Source organism: Centruroides sculpturatus, unplaced genomic scaffold (genome assembly GCF_000671375.1).
Source record: "Centruroides sculpturatus isolate CEXI.00-Female unplaced genomic scaffold, Cexi_2.0 scaffold287, whole genome shotgun sequence".
Lineage (NCBI taxonomy): Eukaryota > Metazoa > Arthropoda > Arachnida > Scorpiones > Buthidae > Centruroides > Centruroides sculpturatus.
The window spans coordinates 1-7522 of NW_019384456.1; positions in this window are offsets into that span (position 1 = coordinate 1).

The window sequence follows — 7522 nt, forward strand, 5'->3', positions numbered from 1 at the left end:
ATAAAAATGTAAATTTAAGAACACGTCTATTAGAAAAAATTTTGTCTAAAAACGGACGGCTCACCTGTGCCAAGTGGTTCCGTTCCCTGAACACCGAGAATTCGGTCGTGGGTTCGCGCCTCGCCAGGATGGTTTGGCCACGTGGACTTTTTCGGTTTTCTGCACGTATGTAACGCTTAAATTGTTTTAAATTAAAGTTGAAATTCTTTATTTTATCACCTGTAGTAATTTTTCCTGTATACACGTTTGATATGTGTACAGGAAAAATTACTACAGGTGATAAGATAAAGAATTTTGTTTTTTCTGATTCTGAACTCATCTTTGTGTCGGTAATCAATACACCGGTATAAAGTCCTATTAATAAGTTATGTTCAAGTAGACAATTTATAATATTGTAAGTTTGTAAATTATTGTGAATTAAGGACTGTAAGGCAACTAAATTCGCGAATACTATTTACTTAATTTTTAAATATTCAGCAACTTTAATTAACTGTCACTTGTGGAAATTACCGGCTATTATATTAAAAATAAAATTAATAAAGAATAATATAATATATAAAACAATGTAATATAAGTTATTACACAGTGTCCATAAAGTCCGTGTACAATTCATAACTTTATTANTATATCACCTGTAGTAATTTTTCCTGTATACACGTTTGATATGTGTACAGGAAAAATTACTACAGGTGATAAGATAAAGAATTTTGTTTTTTCTGATTCTGAACTCATCTTTGTGTCGGTAATCAATACACCGGTATAAAGTCCTATTAATAAGTTATGTTCAAGTAGACAATTTATAATATTGTAAGTTTGTAAATTAAGGACTGTAAGGCAACTAAATTCGCGAATACTATTTACTTAATTTTTAAATATTCAGCAACTTTAATTAACTGTCACTTGTGGAAATTACCGGCTATTATATTAAAAATAAAATTAATAAAGAATAATATAATATATAAAACAATGTAATATAAGTTATTACACAGTGTCCATAAAGTCCGTGTACAATTCATAACTTTATTAGTATTTGTGATAGAAAAATTATGTATTGGAAATAAAAAAATCTATACTTTTTTATTTCCAATACATAATTTACAAACAAACAATCTATATTTTTTTATTGTTTTATTGTATATTATTATGTTTCCACATGTCCACCATCATTAGTAATACAGTTTTGGTCAACAGGCATAACTGTCGAATTTTGAGTTTTAAGTTCCTTAAATTCGACAGTTATGCCTGTTGACCTTGCCACTAATGTGAAATGTTGCTTCATTAGAAAACATTAAACTATTCACATATGCATCGTCATTGCCAAGTTTTTCATTGAACTGATGGCAGAAAGTTAGCCGCGCATAATTGTCCTCTTCTATCAACATCTTATGAAATTCAATTTTGTAAGCTTGTAAATTTACTTAAAACTAGGTATATTAAGCTTTCTAATACTTTTTATAGATTGTTTCTGTACAAATACTAATAAAGTTATAATTTTTTTAAAATTGCAAACGGATTTTATGGACACTCTGTGCAAAATGGTTTATATTTTACATATTATTCAGTATAATTTGCATAATAGATTAATATTCATGATTTCATTAGAGAGAAAAAATAAAGAAAAGCAATAAAAAACTTTTAAATTAATAATAAAAGTGTAAGTCCTCGGCGTAGAAGTACCGGAACATTTAGTTCTAATATTTATTTGATGCAATTAAAAGAGTACAAATAACCGCAATTAATTATTTCAATTAGACTTTAAATGTCTTTCTTGAATTGAGTTTTAGACTTATGTACTCAGAGTGTGTACAAAATAAGCAGTATTAACTTAATTTAATGTAGAAAAAGCATCTCAATCAACTACAACACTTTTCGCTGTAGAGCGAAGATGTGTAAATTCGAATAACATGGAACCAAATTTTTCCGTTTTAAACAGTCTTTACTGTATTTTATTTTTTACCGTATGTAAAAAATTAAATTAACGAGTCATAATCATTTTGAAACAATAATCATTTATACAATAAATTAGTTTAACATAGACTGTCCACAATACTAACGTTGTCATCTAAAAATAATAATGTCAACATAAAACGTTATAAAATTTTTAAATCTATTAATATATAATCAAATAATATATACTGAATATTTGTGATAAAAACTGTGATAACCAGTTCTTATAGTTGAAATAATTATTGTGCATATTTATTAATATGCTTATAATAATGCGTTTATATGTAGTAGAAGATCTGGTTGAAAAACTGCGATATAAATAAAAATTTATATTTTAAGAAATAATAAATAAATATCAGTATTCTCTAGTTTTATTGTTTAAGCGTTATAAATAAAAAATATTTTTATCTGAAAGTATTAAATAATCAGCTTACAAGGTCTAAGTATTGTTCAGTCCGATAGGTATAAACTTAATTGAATATTATGCATAGTTTTTAAATGTTTATAAATTTGTAAGTACAAAATAATTAATTTATTACAGTCATTGGGCTGCAATTTGAAAAAATTGTAGACCTATAAATTCCCATTGTCATCATTTCATTAAACTCGAGAACGGAATTAGATAGATGAAATTCTAGACCAGATATGGAAAGCGTAGATACAGGAGGACCAGATTAACTACATACTAATTACAGTTGGAACCGAAAGTCACGTTATTTCAATTCATAAAAGTTCCATTGAACAGAGCTAGATAGATAACTGGGAGGACTCTATTGCTAACAGGAGAAGTGTGATATACAGGGGCAAACTCTATTAAAAGAATTGAGAAGATTGTGATGAAATATTGCAGCCCGTCATTGCCACAATCTGATAATAAATAATCGCTTGTTTTATATGAAATTAATTGTTTTTCTTTTGTCAAATTTAGAAAAATTTCAGACATTCATTTTTATTTATGTAAACTATTTTTATATATAAAACTTGTTTGTAAATATCTCTATTATAAATATAAGCGTTTATATGTTGCATTTCTAATTAAATTAGTTACAATAATTTCCATTAAAATGAGTCCTTTTTTCTACGAAAGAAACTTTTGTCATTCGACTCCAAAAGTATTCATTTGTTGCTTTTAAAATAAAACAATCGAAATAATTGAAATCGGTAAAATAAAAATGTTGCATTTACAACTAAGGGATATTTTATATTTTAGAAAAATATAATTAAGAAAATTTATTGAAACATCAAGTAAAAATAGTTTTAGACATAATTAGCAAACTTATTGATTCCACGTTTTAATACAAGAAATATTTCCGTTAATACAACTATGAAAAATTTTATAATAATAGTTACTTAATTTACATGCTTAGGAATTCGTTTAGGCAAGGTATTTTAACTTCCATATGAAAAAAAAATTGAATTTAAAAACAATAGAGAAGGAGCAATTGTTTATTGTAACATCGTCACAATGCCTGGCTGCAATTTTAAATCATATTTTTAAAAAATAGCAACATTTTTAAAAATAATCTTTTGCGTTGACCAGTCAATTCTCTTCGTCATTGTCTTCCTTTGAAATAAAAAAGGATCATATTCGTATTTTGATTCTAAGCTAATAGAAAAGAAGGTGATAACTTTATTACAGCAATGGTTTGTAAAAAGTTATAAATTATACGTGGGATAACCAGTTTGAGGTATCTGGTTTGAAATTTCGTTATGTATTGTTTTGTGAGTGAAGCCTTATCTTAACAAAGTAAGTTCAGGGACTCCAAGCCAAGTAAAAAAGTCACCGACTGACTTATACATACAGGAATCAGAGTTCCCGATTTTCGGGAGTCGATTTCGCCACCTTCCAAACCCGCAAAGTAATTCCGAATATCTCGTTTGAAATAAAATTGGTTTCTTAGGTATTCTGCTAAATTTCAGGATTTTCTATAAAGCAGTTGCCAAAATATAAGCAAGTAAAAACTGCAAAAATCGCCAAAAGGGCTGTATTTCCTTCTTTTTTCTCATCCGGCACTTCTCTTAGAGAAAAACTTAGACGGTCTTAGAGAAAAACTACCGGGTCTAGAAAGCTCAAATTTTAAACTTAAACTATTCTCGTTATCGGTGAGATTCTGGTAAAACTTCCCGGTCGATAGGTCAAAGTTCACGGGGGTTCCCCACATAGCTAATTCAGTTTTACGGCTTAATTTTCTGCTTATAAGGATAAAATTGCATGGAAACAAATAAATTTTACTTAAAATGTTACTTAAAATTACAAATGCTCTAATTTATGACAATTAAAATTTTTATAACGAATTTTCTAAACGGCTTATCGAAAGTCGATCGAAAGGCGCTCGGCGATCCGAATGATCGCGTCACCGATCAGTCGGATCGCCGAGCGCCGAACAATCTTATGTCTTGATGTAATACTACAATGATTAAACAAAAACAATTAATTTCCAACCAAAAACACCTGAGATGTAAAAAAATTTGCGAAGTAAAATGTTATGATAATTTAGACGAAGGTGAAAATTCTTCTTAGCAGTTTTTCTTTGGTAAAGATAAGCTTTGGCGCTTAAAGGTAAAATTTAAGGTAAATACAAGTAAACATTTTTTGGGTACCGATTCCAAGCGCCAAGAAAAACTGCTAAGAATAATTTTCACCTTCATCTGAATTGTCAGAACATTTTACTTGGCGATTTTTTTACGTCTCAGATGTTTTTGTTTGGATTTATTAAATAACAATCAGAATAAACGTCTTAATTTTAATTAACGTAATCAAATAAACTTACGATTGATAATGATAATTATAACTTATTTTATAATATATTTGTTTTTTACAAGAAAACATCTGAAAATTTAAAATATTTCAATCAAAATGTACTGTAGGTATTAAAAATCCTCAATTAGATTTTCGAAGCCAGAGATAATTACTAGCGAATCTTCTGATTTGTTTGATTTGTTTGATAAAATATAGATCACAAATCGTACATGAAACTCTAATTGGCTGTGTGACATTTTTTCATGTTTAGTCTTTTATATACTGTATATGTTACTGTCAATGGTGTGTAAGCATGACATGAATGTTCATTTATGTGAATGACCAAAATAATAAGACATTGACATTTTTACCAAAGAATCACATCACTGTCAAAAGGCATTAAACATTCACGTCTTTTTTCAGTTGTATATTGTCGACAATAATCGTTCATCGACGTAATTCGTAATTATTCATAAGTCATTGTTGAATATCAATATGAGAAATTGCTTTATGTGATTCAAATTTATTATCACACGCCTATGATTAAGTACGTTTATTTAGTTATGTAACACAGGCATGTTCAATAAATAGCCTATATATAAACTTTTGTGGGTCAACATGTAAGTAAATGAATGTTAGTCTAAGTAATTTCACACCTCAATTAATAAGATGGCATTAGAAAATGTGACAAGTAAATAAAGTTTTCTGTATATCAATAAAATTACAAAAATCAAAATAAGGTTACTATTTTTTCTATTCTGACTGTTGTCAAAACAGTCTAAAGCACTTTTTACCCAATTAACCTAAAGGGAAATGTGTAAAGAATAGAAAAAGGAGTAGGGGAAATACGTACAAAATGACATATGGTTTTATTTTAGGTTCATAACTCTTTATTGATAAATCACAGCACTGTCATATTCTACACCAGGGGTGTCCAACCCGCAGCCCAAGGCAAGTTTTAATGCGGCCCAATAACATGTAAAGAAAACCGACAAATGTTTTAATTTTTTTATTATTTATTTATTTTAACGGCGTAAACTCAAAAAGAAGTTTCACAGAGCCGTAAACCTTCATTTATATTTTATTTTTGAGCGGAAAGAAAATATTTTCAAATACTTGGAGATGTGTGAATGAGGAAGGATTACTAAATAAAACTGGAGTTATGACTCAAAGGATTATAGACCCAAATTTGGGAAAAGGAGGGAAAGGTGAGAAAGGACAAAAGATAAAAACTAGTGAGAAAGGGTAAATAGATCTTCTGTTATGCAAACATTGACCCTTAATTTTCCAACCTTTCTCACTTCTTTATCTTTTGTCCTTTCTCTCCTTTCCCCCTCATTTGGGCCTATATTCCTTTGAATCACAACTCCAGCTTTATTTAGTATTTCTTCCAACGTTGCAAGATTTGGCTACATTGCGCCAAATGTGGCTACTTTTTTTTGTTTGACGTAAAAAATATTCAAAAAAATATTCGAAAAAAATAAATGAATTTATGTATATTCTAAGTAAAAATTGAAAGTGTCTATAGAAGTAATTTTTAAAAATATCGTAATTCGTGATAAAGTTTTAATACAGTATTTATTATTATAATCTAGACATGTTAATCCTTATATATACTTGAATACTTTACTTTATTTAAAGAATAGAAGAGCTGTCTGTCATTTAGCGGCAGACTTTGCTCTATAGAGATGGAAGGAGAAGGTAAGGAAAAAGAGACCGAATGTGAAATAACGGGAGATAGGGGAGTGTGAAGGAAGACATGGAGAAGGGGAGGTGGGGGGAGAAGCGGGGATTGTTAGAGAGTATAAAGTTTAGAAAGGAAGGTAAATTTGCGATCATACAGCGACTTATACCGTATTTGTTTAGAATATAAATAGATATACAGAGCAGGCGCCGTTTTGGCAGCCGATGATAACAATATACATACTGATAGATATGGTACATGTTGATACACTGATGGAACAGATGTAGATATACAAATCAGACGAGTAGAGATGTGCAAAGAGAATCCCGATGGGGGGTCCGGTAAAATGGTATTGGACAAGCCAAACAAACAAACAACTTTAACCATTAACTAGACATAGAATACCCTACAGCTGTTAGACACAATTCCAAAAACACAGTCACAGGACGGCTTAAGCCACATGTGGTGGATTAGGGATGAACAACAGACCGAAGAGATTGAGAACACAGTAGAGGGCCCCTGCTAGGGGGGGACGGGTGGGTGACCCTGTAAGTGCTACAGTTGTTCACAAAGTTTTTGAGATGGTTAAAGGCGCCAACATTGCTGCATAAAAAGTCTAAGTTGGGGGGCCAATTTTGCCCATTAGTTAGGCAGAAGCCCATGAGTCCTTGGCGCTCCATATCGTGGTGAGGACAGTCTAGGAGAGTGTGCAGGGCGTCCCCAATAACAGAGTCATTGCAGTCACATTTGTCATCTTCTCTTTTGCCAAACCGAGCGAGGTAGGCTGGGAAATTCCCATGCCCGGTGAGGCACTGCGTAAGATAATAGGAAGGGGTGATGTGCTTTAGGAGTTGACGACTCCTAACAGATGGCAGAAAATTGAAAGTAAGCCTTCCAGTTGTTGAATCTGTCCAATCCTTCTGCCACTCCTCGATGATCTGATTGTATAATAGTTTGTTAATGTAAGTGATGGGGACCTTCCCAAAGGAGGGGGTAACATGGAGGTTGGCAACCTTCCTGGCAAGGGCATCAGCCCTTTCGTTACCAGGAATTCCGCTGTGCCCGGGGGCCCAGACGAATTTGATTTTCCTACGTTTTTGTAGGTTAGTCGCTAGGTAGTAGACATTTGTGCCAGTGGAGGAGCGTTTGGC